The following is a 15,945-nucleotide window of genomic DNA, read 5'->3' as shown; positions in this document are numbered from 1 at the left end:
ATTGCCGTGCAAGCCACTTCATGATTGTTTGATAGTGGGGGAATTATTGATTGCCCATTATTTACTACACTGTTGTAGACTTTCTAGAAATGAGTTCCTAATTTCTACGCTTCAATGCATTTTCTGGTGATTTTGGTGTAGTCTGTCTTAGCTGTCGCTATTTCTTTGTCTATTTGTACTGGAATTATGTCAGATAAATCTGTGGTATGCATGTTGCCTTTGAGCAATGGCAGCTGCACAAGTAGAAGTAAGCTATTGGAGAGAGTGGGTTTTGCTATAGAACTTCTGTATGGGGAACATGTGGTTCAATTATCGCTTTGAACCAATCACTGGTCTCATTTGTGCACTGTTCTGCAGGAAGAGAGAAGATATTTCCCCATGGGGCATCTCTGATGAGATTCCTAATGGCTTCCTAGTAAACCTTATAGTACCTTGCCGTTTTGAGCAATGTCTCTTCAGTTTTGGGTTGAGAGTTTAAAGTGATTTCTACCATTATCACAGATTAGGAGCTGTGGTCAGAAATAGATCTAGAAGTGAGGCTTGTTGATTTTGCTGATCTGGGAAATGTAATTATCTGTGATAGAGAATGAGATATAGAGAAGCTATGTGCTATTCTACCAGCTGCGTCTGTAAGTAGAGAAACCAAGCTAATTGCTATGGTGGACATTAAAATCAACAAATACATGTACTTTCACGCTAGTATCAAGGGGAATGCTGTATCTATGCTGTCAGAGACTTGGTTGATTAGAGTACAGTCGAGGAAGAGTGGTAGAGAAAATATAAGTAGCTAACGCTATGTTGCAGGTTAAGTCTAAAGCACAAAAAGGCCTGTTTATCTGATTCTAGTTTTGATTCTCTAGTCAAGGAGAGGGTGTTTTAAATATAGACTCCAAGTCCATGTATGTGTCTGTCTGAGTCCCTATGGCAAAGTAGGAGATAACCAGGCATGTTAAAATGGTTAGAGGGGATGGAAGAGTGTAGATTAGTTTCACAGTGCCAAGATATCTGGGGAGTTTGCTAAGGGAAATGCTTCAACAGCATCTAGATTAGTTCTAAGCCCACGGATATTCGTGAATGTAAGCCTCAAGGGAGGAGGCAGATTGGTTTTGTTTGAGTTTATGCCTGGTTTGATTGTAACTTTTGATTGAGCTGCCATTTTATTTTATTTAAGAATTTCAGTTTTAGGGTGAGAAGTGCTCGAGAAAGTGGTTGTGTAGAATACCAAACACGCAACACAAGTAGACCATCAGCTGACTCTTCATCTACAGGATTGTAACCTCGGGAAAACCCACCAGAAATTGGTGCAGGGTCCTTTCCATGCATGACAAGCATCCCGAAATTATGCAACTGATGATGGAGCAACTGCTCTAAGCACTACCAAAGTGTTAGGGTTCCTGTACTGTCAGTTGGAATACAGCCGTCAGACAAACTGTCAAACCAGTACCCTCAACCTGGCCAAAAATCAACCCAATCCAATTGCATTCATATATGGTCCTCAAGCACCCCAAAATGCATAGTTATAGAGAATGGAATGTGGCGGGAGTGGGGAACAGTGTTAATTTCCCTAGTCAGGAAACAAGATCAACCATTGGGTGTTTCTGTCAATTCCCTGTGATCACACCTCTGCGCCTGGCTAATAGGCAAAGAAAGAGTATGAAAGGTAGGCGATAGGCAGAGCCTATCTACTCTTTAAGCAGTTTAGTTTTGCAAACTGGTGATTTGTTCGAGTTACCAGTTCTAAGAAAGTTGTTGACCAGAACTGAAGAAGCGTCTCTCCCCTTTAGTGCGAAGACATATGAAGCCATTAGCACAGGTTTAGCTTCAGAGTTTTCCTTCTCCTAGAGGGATGACCTGAGTAGATCTACGGGTTCATCAGCACTGAGAGGGTTAGCCCCATGCCTGGGTCCTAAACCAGGTATTTCTGTGACCTTGCATGGTAGTTATGATCATTCAGTTAGTACTAAAGGTTAAATATCTGCTGAAAATTTACACTCTTCAAAATATTTGAGAAGGATATTACTATGCTTTTCAATTTCATTGTTGCTGGAGAAGAGGGGGTAAGTAAAAAAGCATGTGATGGAAGCATCTAATGTTGCAACTGGTTGATTTAAGAAAGGAGTTAATATATGATTCAAATATTGTTTATGTATTAGTTTAAGAAAAAATGTTAAAAGTATGATTCAAAGTGGTATTAGGAATTAAGATATAATGATAATGACACAAGAGTTACAAAAAAAAAAAAATAGCAACCTCTTGTTAGAAACTTCTGAACAAAATTCCTATTTCCAAAAATAGTAATAATGAAGTCAAAACAGTCAGACTAAGAATGTATTTCCCAATATTATAATCAGCACTTCACAATAACGATTGGAAATATTCCATACTGAAAGCCTGTAACGCAGCCATTTTAACATTTTAAATGCTAAACAAACTTTGCACACTTTTACAAATGTTTTTGTCAATAAGCAATCAAAAATCAAATCAATAAAACAGTCTCTTTGCATACGTGTGCGGTTGGTCTTTATTCTCCGATTGTCGCTTTTCCATATGTGAGTCATTAATACACACATAGTTTTTGAGTTTCTGTTTAACTTAAGATGAATCTGCTCATGTATGGAAATGTAATTGAGACTTGCTGGCTTCCAAAGGTTTTATTTAAAAATAGATTGTTAATGGGAGGACAGACCAATATCTAATTTTACTTGTTTTTCTAACTTAATCTTAAGATAAGCAATCTCAAGGTAATATTCAATTAGATTTTTTCTATGAGGTTGTTGCATAAGTTCTTGCCGTTTTTTTTTTAAAGAAAATCCAAGAATTTTAACAGCAAAAGTAAGTTCATGTGGGACTCAAGCTCCAAGTTTTTGCGTGAATCCCATCGAGTAAAGGTGGTGTGAAATTGTCGCAAAATCACACTTCATATTTTCACTCAACTCTCTACATGTCTGATGACCATCTTCCTTCAAAAAAAACCCTGAATTGGTCTTCATCTGTCTTGATTGGTCTTCTGGATTGAAGTCAAAATTACCGTGTTTGAATTTTGTAAACCAATCTCGAATAGTTCTCTCAGCTATATCGTTTTCTCCATATACGCCACAAATATCTTTGGTCACTTAAATCGCATTTTGAACTCGATTAAAAGTGAAAAGAAGAAGGTGCCGAAAATGTGATTTTTTTTTTTTATCTACTTGACGATCCATTTGACGGTTCTGAAAAACGAAAAAAAATTACGAGCAAAAAAAGCTGACCATTATCTTGTAGAACAGAATACGTGCTTTCTAATGATACACAGCACTTTGCCAAATATCAAAACTTGTTTTAGAACAATTTTTTATGAAACGGCGGGAACTTATGCAACAACCTGATACATTGTCAGACGTATGTCAGGTTAGAAGAGCATATCCAGCCAGTGTTTAGAAAAAAGAGAAATGTGCCCTTAGCCGCTTTACCACAAATAAGTGTGACAAATTTAGATTCTTCTATCGATAGCAATGATCTACACGTGGAGGATTATTTGCTTCTTGTTCGTTTAGAATCTTTCACAAATTTGCATGGTCTTGCTATTTTTCTTTACAGCGATCTCTCTATTGTATGTGCCCCCAGTTTTGAATCACATGAATGTCCTTTTATCTGTTTGAGGTCGTCTTTGCTGCACTCCACTTTCTATTTGTTCTTTTTATATGGTTTCCATTCTGGCAGTGACTGTTTTTTTGTTGATGCCATATCCAACATTATTGATAATACATTACAACTTCATCTGTCAAACTCTTTGTCTTTAGTGATTTTAATACTCACCATTTGCGTATGGACAAGAACCACACCAACAATTTAATATAAATTGAGGTATAAAAATTATTGTTTAGTAATAAACTGAAGGATATACATACATGATGATGATGATTACAACGTCTTGTCAGACGAGTGCCACTCCCTCAGGCACTGAAAGTCCATGAGCCGAAAATGACTTTAGTCCTGCCGGCAAAATTCACACGCTCCAACAGACATGACACTGAAGATGATCACTAGTATACATACATATATATACATGCGCGCATACATATATATCTATACATACATACACACGTACATATAACAAACATAATACACATACATATACATACATAAACATACACAAGATGGTCAATGGCATGCACACATATATATAAATGCAAATATACATATATACACATACACACATACATATGTGTAAACATACACACATATATACATACATAATGCACATACATACATATACACACACATGCATATACATATAAACACACACACATATACATATACATACACATACACATATGTACACATGCACATATATATATATACACTTACCTACATATACATACACATACATGAATATGCACTCATACACAAACATGCACATATACATGCATACACACATGGATATATACACATACACACACATGCATATATACACATACACACATGCATATATACACATACATACAAACAATATATATATATACGTATATACATACAGACATACATATATACATACATATACACATATACATGCATATACACATAGATATACACACATATACATACATATATACATATAATGATGGCGGATCAATTATTACATGCTTCCAGCATTTCAGGCCTACACGCGTCACAACTTTTCCATGGCTGAGGGAGTATCTATACACAGATGATGTTACAGAGTTTTAGCTTTATACGGCAGCTAAATCTCTCTCTTGGTTCAAAATGTTGACATCCAGCAACAAGCAAGAGCAAGATAGCCAGGAACAAGTCAAACTGCAGACCAGCTTAATGCAGGTACTGGTCTCCCGTTTTATGTTTTTTTTTTTGTTCTTTTTTTAAATCTAAGATTTGCTTCTCCTAGAGGGGTTGCCTTCACCACGGCTTATGGGAGCCCTCTCCACCCCACATACACATGACAATAAACACATGCGTACATACAGATGTACAGCAACATACGTATGCATGTGCACACACATGCAACCATAATCACGTAGAGGCACACAAATACGCACATACATATGCCTATACATACGTACACACACACAGACATGTAAAATACACATGAAGGAACATTCCAAAAGTCATGCATAGTAAGTGATCAGCGGCTGGACCGTTTTTGTCCCTTTTCCATCCTGATCTTTTTCCTCCTTCCTAGTACATGATAATGATTATGATCATGTGTACAAATTCACACATAATTTTCCAAATAACTCAACGTACGAATCGACGAAAAGCAACAGTCCAGTTGATATGATTTACAGACGCTTGGATAATATTTTTTTTTTTTTTTTTAAATAAAAAGTTTGTTTTAGACTCACACATATGCAATACATGATAATGATCATGATGATGTTGACAAATTCACACATAATTTCCCAAATAACTCAATGTACGAATCGACGAAAAACAACAGTCCAATTGATATGATTTACAGACGCTTGGATTTGTTTTTTTTTAAATAAAGAGTTTGTTTTAGACTCACACATATCCAGTACATGATAATGATGATGTTGACAACTTCTCATAATTTTCTAAATAACTCAACATGCATACATGCATACATACATACATACATACATATATACATATATACATATATACATACATATATACATACATGCATACATACATACATATATACATACATACATATATATATATACATACATACATACATACATACATACATCAAAAAAAGCTTCCTTCAGTCTTGACAGACTATGGATACCCACTGCGCGTGAAATTTTTGAGAGTTGCGTAATCTCCAACTACACCTCTCCTGAGTCGACATTGTTGAATACCAATGGCAAGTGGAGGTTCAGGACAACTGGAAACAATGCTGAGATAAGCGTAAAGCACATACATCGCCTAGAATTTTCAAATGGTTACCCATCTGGTACTAGCCAGGCTCAATGTTGCTTAACTTCAGTGATCTGACAAGAACTGGTGTGTCAACCTGATTATGCCATATAAAAATACGATATCCTTTTCTCACATATGTTACATTATATATAATTTTTGAATTAATTCATTTATATATATATATTATAGCCATATTATATACCATTTTGAAGTGCATATGTATACATACATACATACATACATACATACATACATACATACATATAATTTGTAAACAATTCAAACGCAACAAGTATATTTAAATCACATTTATATAAATTTTATTTGATATACGGTATGTGTTACGCATGATTTATTCAATATGATAGTTAGACTAAACAACTCATCAGAGACCCATATGATGAGTTGTTGGTCTACTTTTACTATTCAACGAAGCATGTGTAAGATGTATCATATATCAAATAAGATGATAAGTATGTGATCTAAATATACTTGTGGTATGAGAATTGTTTACAGATGATATTGTTCAATAGCAACTTCTCGTGTGGTTTTACGAGGATCGGCTTCAATTAAGGCTTTCAAATGTTCGTTATCAACCACTTTTTGGCCTAGTTTGAATTGGAACAAGAAAATCACATGGATTTTAATTTTGTCCATGCTTTAGTTCCCAAGCTTGTAAAAAATGAATGAATAGATTCAGAACGGTAATGAATAATACGATTCGATAGAGCGAAAAACGTGCTTCAATATGATATAAAACATTGCTATATATATCAATGAATTAATTCAGAAATCTATATCTACTATATATATATAAAAGTGAACGTGTGTGTGTGTATGTGTGTGTATGTGTGTGTGTCTGTGTGTGTGTCTTTGTGCATTTTCCTATGCAATAACTGTCAATTTTAAGTCTACAGACTCAAAATTTGATGTACAGGGTACTCAGATTTGGGAAAATCTTTGTAATCTGTTTTCGGCCAGACATTTGGCTGTTAAGGGGTCAAAGTTCAAAGATTTGACCTTTGAGAATTCTACCAAATTCCTCCGCTAATTTTCGGTCTAAACACTTGAAATTTTGGATATAGGTCCCTTGGACATGGATTTAACTTAATCACTTGATTTGAGCCCAAAACAATAAATGTTTAGTGGTCATAATAGGGTTCAAAGTTAAAAAACATTTGACCTCTGCGGTCTCTACCAAATTACTCAGACAATTTCTAGTCAAAAGATTTGAAATTTTACATAAAGTGTATGCAGAGATATGTGACCCGATGGGGACCGAGCGACGCCGAGAGACCTTGCTAGTTGATTAAGGAACAACTTGTCACCTGGGTGGTCTCATTGACACGAATTCAAAGGAATTCACACGGCTGAATTCTAATGATGATGATGATGATGAGTTGATGTTGTTTTAAACAGAAATGTCTATGGGATTTTGTCAGAAAGAGAAAAAACAAATAATAATTGTTTTTATCTCATTGTCGTTATATATCTTTTAACATGAAAGGTTGTTTTTAAAACCTCTGTTGAGAGGTATGAAGAGATCCAGATATCCTTAGCTGATTAAGGCTGACAACTTAGAATTGGGGTCAAGGATAAGGGTCGCCGCCAAGCATTGTTCGACCTGGAATGACTAATCACTCCTAATTTGATAATAAGTAAAACCCTCAGTAAAATGAGGGTTAAAATTTGGTAGAGATAAGTTCGAAGAGAGAGGGTGGAAATTAGTAGAGAAGATGAGAGGGGAAAATCTTTTCTTTCCTTTTCTTTTTGCTTAGATAAATGAAAGGGTCGCTTTATTATTTTCTCTTCTTTCTCTTCGGCAACCAAGCAAGCCCTTGCTGCCCCCCCTCCAAACAAAGGCGTGGCCGCTGATTGGTTGACCGCCACTTGTGGGCATACTTGGAGGGGTGAGGGGGGTTACAGCTAGTGTTTTTGATAAAACAAGGTGAGAAAAGGGAGAGAGAGAGATTCTTTGTGTGACACGTTCCAATACGCGTGTCTCTGACAGCTGATCCCTTCCCATGGACTGACGGTAGATAAAGAATGAAGATCTTGGTAAAGGAAAGAAAACTGCCAGCCTCCTAAGTTGCATGTCTAGGCCAGTGTGAACTATTATTTGTAAAGTCGAAAACAATAATCAATTCTATGTTAAGAAAAATCATATAAGTTTTGACTTTCTTTCTTTAATTGGAAATGCCATTGTGAATGCAATATATTTCTCCGATAGCCCAGGTGACGTTTGGAAGCTGATTTGAAAGCGGAACTGGAGAGCGACCGACGACGATGACGACGACGAAGACGACCACTAGACGAAAACACGGGTGACGCCACAGGTATCAGCTACAACTACATCTCAACCCACAAGCATATGCACCTGAGTTGCCCTGTAGGGGTTACAGATAAGGCAAGCTTTTTAATCGGTTTGGGTCGAAAATCTTTAGTTACCTATATATAAATGTATGTATGTATGCATGTATGTATGTATGTATGTATGTATGTTTGCATGTCTGTCTTAAACTTTCGACAGACGCGACGGATTTTCACAAGATCAGTATCGTTTTGAAGGTCGACCTTTCAGACAACAAATATCGAAAAATTGGCTAAAACATTAATATCTTCACCTTCAACTGGGCAGTTTTTTTACAGAGGGGTCGCTTTTTTCGTCGATATTTTTGAAAGTCATCCTCTCCTTTCGATCGTCTAGCCTTAATTTAAACCTACATCACTTCCAGTTTGGCGGTGGTCGTAACAGCAAAGACGTCAGGTTTTTTTTCCTGTTCTTTTCCTCCTTCGCGGTACGGGTTCGAGCCTGCCTTCCTACTACTAATTTTTTTTTTTTGCTCAACACACACCTCCAAACACCCGGGCAACGCCGGGCTGAAATGCTAGTCATATGTAACAGTAACATATATGAGAAAACGATATTGTTTTTTCACCAACCTAATATATGCTCTGAAAGTGCAATCCATTTTTATTGAGCTTAAATAGATTTGCCAATTTAAAAAAACACATCTTTATTGTATATATTCATTAAAAGTAGAAGGCAAAGAATAAAGCCCCACCTCAATTTGTTGAGCTTGCTATTATCCTGATAAGTCTCCTCTTAAAGAATTTCTCTAATTCTTTTAACTTTCCCCACACATTAAAAGTATATATATTATACTATTAAAAGGGATATATATATATATATATATATATATATATATATATATAGAGAGAGAGAGAGAGAGAGAGATGGAACATACATGCCTATAAAAATGGAAATAAAATGAGGCATTAATAGAATAGAAGTGCTAGCTTAAAACATAAAAAACATAAATAGAGTTCTGCAAATAAAGAATTGGGGAAAAACAAAATTTTATAACAAAACATTTTATTAAGGAAATAAGAATATAAAAGTAATTTTTTATGTTAGTCAATGTCCATACTACAAAACACTTGTTTGGCAAAGAAAGTTTGGTAAATAGTCACAAGTCTTAGAAATGTGTAGGTCAATATGTTAATAGTGTGAACATGCATGTATAAGTAATGTATGTATGTGAGTGTTCGGTAGAGTGACATTGTGTGTGTTTGCCTTGGGTTTATCTTGGTCTTGTTAGTACGTGTATAGATGTGACTATTAGTCTGTTTTTGTTCGTTAGTGTGTAAGCGTGTTTACGTGAAATGAATAAAGCTGGTATCTGAGTCATTGAGTATTTTCTGCCTTCTCTGACCGAGGTCGAAAGGTGTGTGTGTGTGTGTGTGTATTGAGCAGACTTTCGGTACTGCTGTTTGCTAGAGAATGCTCATATAACTGTTTTCTCAATAAGTGTTTCGAACTTTACGCCGGCTTACTATTTTCACATGCATTTGTTACTTTTTGGAGCTTGAAACGCTTTTCGTTAGTTGGAAAACATTTTGAGTTCACACGTTCCTGTGAAAACTTCCTTGCTTTAGGGAGTGAGGAAGAAAACGAATTCCAGCAAAGCAGAGAAAGAAAGGGTGTATCAATTATAGCCATTTGCTGTTTAGCGTTTGTAAGAATCACTTCACAATTAAGTCGCTACAATGCATCAACTCAAACTAATTGAATCCATCCCCGATCATTGCTCCAGTGATATCCACTCGGATTGTTCTGCTTAGAATCTCCAAATGTTCCACTATGTCAAATTGGCAACTCTCAACTGTCACAAATCCAAGATTGTCTGTAAACTAATTCTGAATATATTGACCTCTATTAACCAGCCATTTCATCCCAAATCACTGTGACACCTTGATTAACAATCTTATTTTAGTTCCCTTTGTATGCCTTGGTGAACAACTTTTTATACCTTTGTTCTGCTAATAAGTTTATTCCCCTCCCCCCCTTTTTTAAAAATATTTTTTCCTTTTTTCAAAACTTCCTAATACTGGTAGTGGGGTGGACGTGAAAATATTACATTAGGTTCTCAGTCTAAAAATATAAAGTAAAGTTGTCTACCTTGCACCCGTAAAAGAGCAGATTACTCAAACTTTAGAGACAAGAGCGGTTATGACAATTTGAGATGTGAATAAAAGTGCCTCGCAGAACACTGCAGAACATCAGACAATCATTACGCACTCAGTGAATCATCCTTCTTAACCAAGCACTTTTAAAAAGGAGATTTGTTGGGGACTTCCCCAAAAACAAATAAATAGAAAGAAATACATTACCAAATAATGTAAAATAAACTTTTGTTTATTTTTGTTAAAAGAAAGAAATTACTTTTTAGTGGGCACAAAGGTGGCAGTCTGTATGAAAGAAGGAAGGGAGGAAGAAGGTGAAGACTTGAGAGCGTGAGAGAAGGAGTCCGACTACGTGTTGTGGCAAAGTGAGAGAAAGAGAGAGTCAAGCAATGTTCTTTGACGTGCAAGAAAAGCTGTCATTTCAGCTACTGAATTCGCTCGGCGAGTGTTTGACTTGCGACTTGTCTTTCTGCTGGTGTCTGATGTTCCTCTGTGACGAGAGAAGTTCTTCTTGCCGTTTATATTTCTTTAGAGGCTCCCAAAGGCTTGCAAAAAATAAGTTTTTTTAATTCTAACCCTGATTGGTCAAAAATTCATATTTTTGACGAAAAAAAAAACAAAAAAAAAACATGCTTTCAACTACATCGGCCATTTCTCAAGCGTCCTGCTTTTTGACCCAAGAGGTTTGATGTGGGTGAATACTATAATTCCCGTGCAAATGAATTTATAAATTTTAATGTGTGTGTGTGTGTGTGTGTGTTTTAGGAAAATAAAATAAGAAACAGATTTTGCTAGTTCGGACATATTGCACATCACAACACAGGAGAGTTTATGCACAATTCAGTAGCTCCAGAGCCACCCCAAGATTGGCGAAGACGCCTGGGAGGCGAGCTGAAGATGTGGTTATATAGCATCAAAGCCAGCGTCGAAGCTATATTTGATCCATGGATATCACTGCTGGTTCATTGACTATTTGCCCATAACTATCCTGGCCACTGTGGATCATCGTGCGTGGTCTGCATTCATCCAGGATGCTGTGTGTTCTATGGGAGGAGGCGACTGAACTCATTCTGGTTGAATACCACTAAAAGTAAAAGAAGTCAAAGTCAGTAGCTTCTCACCAGAACAAAATACTATTTACTTGCTAAAAATAATGAAGTGGATTGGATTCATTCTTAAGCTGGATAGAATTTGTTTTAAGTCGCTTTAATTTCAGCTTCCCCAGCAATCCACTCCACCCATCACTACTGACACGATGGCCATCCAGAATTAAGTGACAAGAAAGCGAGGTATGAAATCTCTATCGATAGCAGCACCCTCAATATACATATATTTTCATTAAAAAATAAAATATGTTGGCTGGGGAGATGCAGAAGAGAAACTCACATCATCTTAAGTGTTTGTGTAAAAGAGTATCAAAGATAGAGTTGCGTTATTAAGTGCGACATATTCAAATTTTCATGTATTTTTGTATTAATGTGTTACAAGATATGTAAATAAATATTACATAAGAACTGACTAAATCGTTAAAAAAAATTTCGGCAAATGTGTATTTCAGCGGCGTAAATAATTTGACAGACAAAAATTTATAAAAGTGATTTATTTTTTATATAAAACACATTATTAGACCCTAAGGCTGAAATAGAACTAGAAAAAAAATTAATTTTTATTATTTTTTTTCAACATTTTTTTATTAGACTAAATGTACAACAATCGAAGCTGCCAACGTTTGGAAAATTTGGCCTTTTGTAAGGATTGCCAGATTGGCCTTTTTGAGGCCAAATTTGACCTTTTTTACGCTCTTGCATAGACCATGGTTCCATGCAAAAGCGTAAAAAAAGCCAAATTTGGTCTCAAAAAGGCCCATCTGACAACCCTTAGAAAGGCCCAAATTTCAAAACAAGATGGCAACCTCCGTTGTTGTACATTTAGTCTAATAAAAAATGTTGAAAAAAAATAATAAAAATAAAATATTTTTCCGGTTTTATTTCAGCCTTCGGATCTAATAATGTGTTTTATATAAAAATAATTTTTATAAATTTTTGGCTGTCAAATAATTTACGCCGCTGAAATATACATTTGCCAAAAATTCATTCCGAGACTGAGAAGTAATAAAATATACCACAATCATATCAGATTTCTGGTGAGTATATGACAAGCTATTGAAGGCTATCACGAATTGTGTGCGAACTACAAGTCTCGCTTTGTAGATCCGTCGACAGGTGCCACAACGAATTATGTTGAAAATATGTGGCAAAAAAAAAGAAAAGAAGAAGAAACAAAACAGAGTGTGGGACCCATACGCAAATGGTAGAATCGTACTTATCGGAGTTTATGTGACGGCAGAAGTTCGTAGTAACTATTTTTGCCACCTGGGGCGGTTGTAATATTTGCCTCTTCCCCTGCTGGCCGTTGATAATCCGTTAACCTTCAAAATTCCAGAAAGTCTTCAAAGTATTTATTTTCATGGAATTACAATCAATGATCTAAAATCCGTTTAAAAACACATAAAACACAAAAACATATTATGACCTTAAAAACATTCATTAAATCATTAAATCATTAAATCATTTCTCTCCGATAGGCTCATAAGAGTAGTGGTCTATGGACAAAAATCAGGGGCCTGCAGTATTAATGCTGGAGTCCCTCAAGGGTCAATCCTGGGCCCAACTCTCTTCCTGATCTACATCAATGACCTCCCTAAACATATACTTAAATCATTCGTTGACATCTATGCTGATGACACGACCATCTACGGCAACACATCAACGGTTGTAAATGACAAAGTTCTCTCTGATTCTCTCTCCTCTGATCTCGAGCGCGTGGTTCAGTGGGGGAAGTCGTGGCTGATTACCTTTAATGCATCTAAAACCAAACTCCTATCTTTACATCATCAACGCTCTGATCTCCATCTGGCATCAATTGAAATGGATGGCTCTCGTCTAGGAGAAGCCCCGTGTTTTGACAAGCTTCTGGGTTTGTCCTTTACTCCTGATCTGAAATGGAACACGTACATCAAGTCTGTTGCCAAGGTCGCTGGAAAGATGCTGGGATCCTTCTACCGCTCCAGAAGATATCTCACTACTGATGCAATTCTCTATCTATATAAAAGCCAAGTACGTCCAAGGATGGAATACTGTTGCCATATCTGGGCAGGAGCTGATAAAAACAGCCTATCCTGCCTTGACAGAGTACAAAATAGATTTCGTGGCTTAGTGGGGGATGCCCTTTTCTCTACCCTGCAACCTCTCTCCCACAGAAGAGACGTTGCGAGCCTATCCTTGTTTTATCGTTATTCCCATGGCAGGTGCTCGTCTGAACTCCAATCTCTGGCCCCCCCTCGCCAATCTTTCACGAAAAACACCCGTCTAGCTGAATCCACTGTGAAAAATTTCCCCCACTCTTTATCTGTGCTTAAATCAAAACGTGGATTCCGTGAACAAAGCTTCTTTCTTAGAATTGCACGCCTGTGGAACTTTGTTCCGTCTGCCTGCTTCCCACCTGACTATAACTTAGATGTCTTCAAGTCCAACGTTAACAAATTCCTAATGAACCACCCCCTTAAATAAACACTTCATCAAATCTCCACACTAACGTACTGTACTTGCAATAACCCTTATCCCTGAGTGGCTTCCGGGCCTTGATAAGTGGTGACCACCGTGTAAAAAAACAAAAAACAAAAAAAAAAACTCATTTTGGTATGAAATTTCAGATTTTTTGTTAGCATTTTATTATTTTAATATTTTTGCTATTTTCTATTTTTACTCCCTCAAAATGCCGCCCCTTGGAACGTGCCGCCCAGGGTGGACCGCCCCCCCTTCCATTGTTGTGCTATTGTCTGCGCAAATCCTCTAGAATCGTTTTTTTAATCTAATAAGAGAACAGTATCTTCTGTAAAGATAAAAAAAAACTCCGTTAAAAAAAAAAAAGAAAAAAAGTCACACACCTTCAATAATGACTAGAATTGTGACAACAGCATATTCTTTTCATTATTTTGACTCTTAAGTATATATCCGTTAATATCTTATATGTTTTTTTTTTATATAGACTGATGTGGTTCTCGTTTGATTGACTATATCTTACTCGGATATGTACTTGAGAGTCCAAAAGAATGAAAAGAATATTCTGTTGTCACAGCCCCTAATAATGACTGTCTAAACTATACATTTTAATGAATATTTTATTTGTTACGAAAACTTAACTTTTGTAAAAAAAAAAATAAATAAATAAAAATAAATCGTTTTCTCAAAAATAAATAAATAAAAAATAAATAAAAAGGGAAACAGAAAAAAGGAAACCCGTAAGCATTCCAATAATAACTGTTCAAAACTTTATAAATTTAAAATGTCATAAAAAAGGAAAAAGAAAGAAAGCTGTTCCAAACCGAGAAATTGCCACTATTTTTTTCTGAAATCAATCGTAGTTTGATATGTTCCTTTCCCCACTTTTACAAAGTTGCTGCCTGTGCGGGTCGCAAATAAGCTTGCAATGGTCCGCATGCGGCCCACATGTTGGATATGCCTACGCTGTTCGTAATTAATCCTACCTCTATTGATAAAGAGATGTCTGGAAGGGTATCATAATGTTTGCTAGCCCGTGGGGGCGTAATGGGTCTCAATGATCCTTACGATTGAGGAGTTTCCTTAAAGTTTTTATAAATTGTCCATCGTCCAAACGCTATCAAGACAAGTCCCTGCTCGTACACGCCAAGACGCTACTCCAGAAACACCTAGTTGCACACCTTAGAACAATATATCAAGGGAAGAAACAACAATGGCCGTCTTTAATGGGCAGCTGGTTGAATATGTACACATATCGGATATTGCTAATTTGTTCTCTCGTCATTCGCGTGATTAGATAGCCATCTTTGTTCCCAGGTGAAGGATAGAGTGAGAGGGTGAGACGTGGGGCGTGAGGGACACTTATTCGATGAGATGAACGCTAACCTAAGCAAAGGGATGTCTTTTTTATCCTTTCCATCTCGTCGTTGTCCATTTTTTTTTCCGATGGGGAAAATGCTATCCCACTTTGCAATAAGCACCACTTCAAAATAAAAGTTTTATTTTCACTTGACGATCAGTAAAAATCAATCGCAAGTGCAAATAAGTTTTCATTTTTTGTATTTTCACGAGATGACCACTCTTGGTTTGTTTCTGTCTCCGTGTATTTCTTTAGTTTATGCTGTTTGTTTATTTTTTTATTTCTTTGTTTCTTTAAGTCGTCCGTTCTTTCCTTCCTTTTCTGTCTTTCTGTTTTCTTTCTTTCCTCCTTTCTTTCTGCTATTCTTTCTTTCTTTCTGTCGTTCTTTCTTTCTTTTTGTCGCCCTTTCCTTCTGTCTTTCTTTCTGTCGTTATTTCTTTCTTTATTCATGATTCGTGTATTTTTTTCTCTTTTGTATTTCTTTCTTTTTTTCTATTCTTCTTTCGGTCAACATTTTTACCTTCTTTCTGACTCTCTGTCTATCTTTATTTTTTCATACATTCATCTTCCTCTCCATATCCTTCTTTCATATTTGTGTTTCTTTCTTTTCTTCCTTTTTCCATTTCTTTCTTTCTTTATTTATTTTTTTGTCTTTCTTCATATTTTCTGTCCTTT

Source organism: Euprymna scolopes, chromosome 15, assembly GCF_053919585.1.
Source record: "Euprymna scolopes isolate OS-2025 chromosome 15, ASM5391958v1, whole genome shotgun sequence".
NCBI lineage: Eukaryota > Metazoa > Mollusca > Cephalopoda > Sepiida > Sepiolidae > Euprymna > Euprymna scolopes.
The sequence above is the reverse complement of the archived record's forward strand: the minus strand, read 5'-3'. Positions refer to the sequence as shown.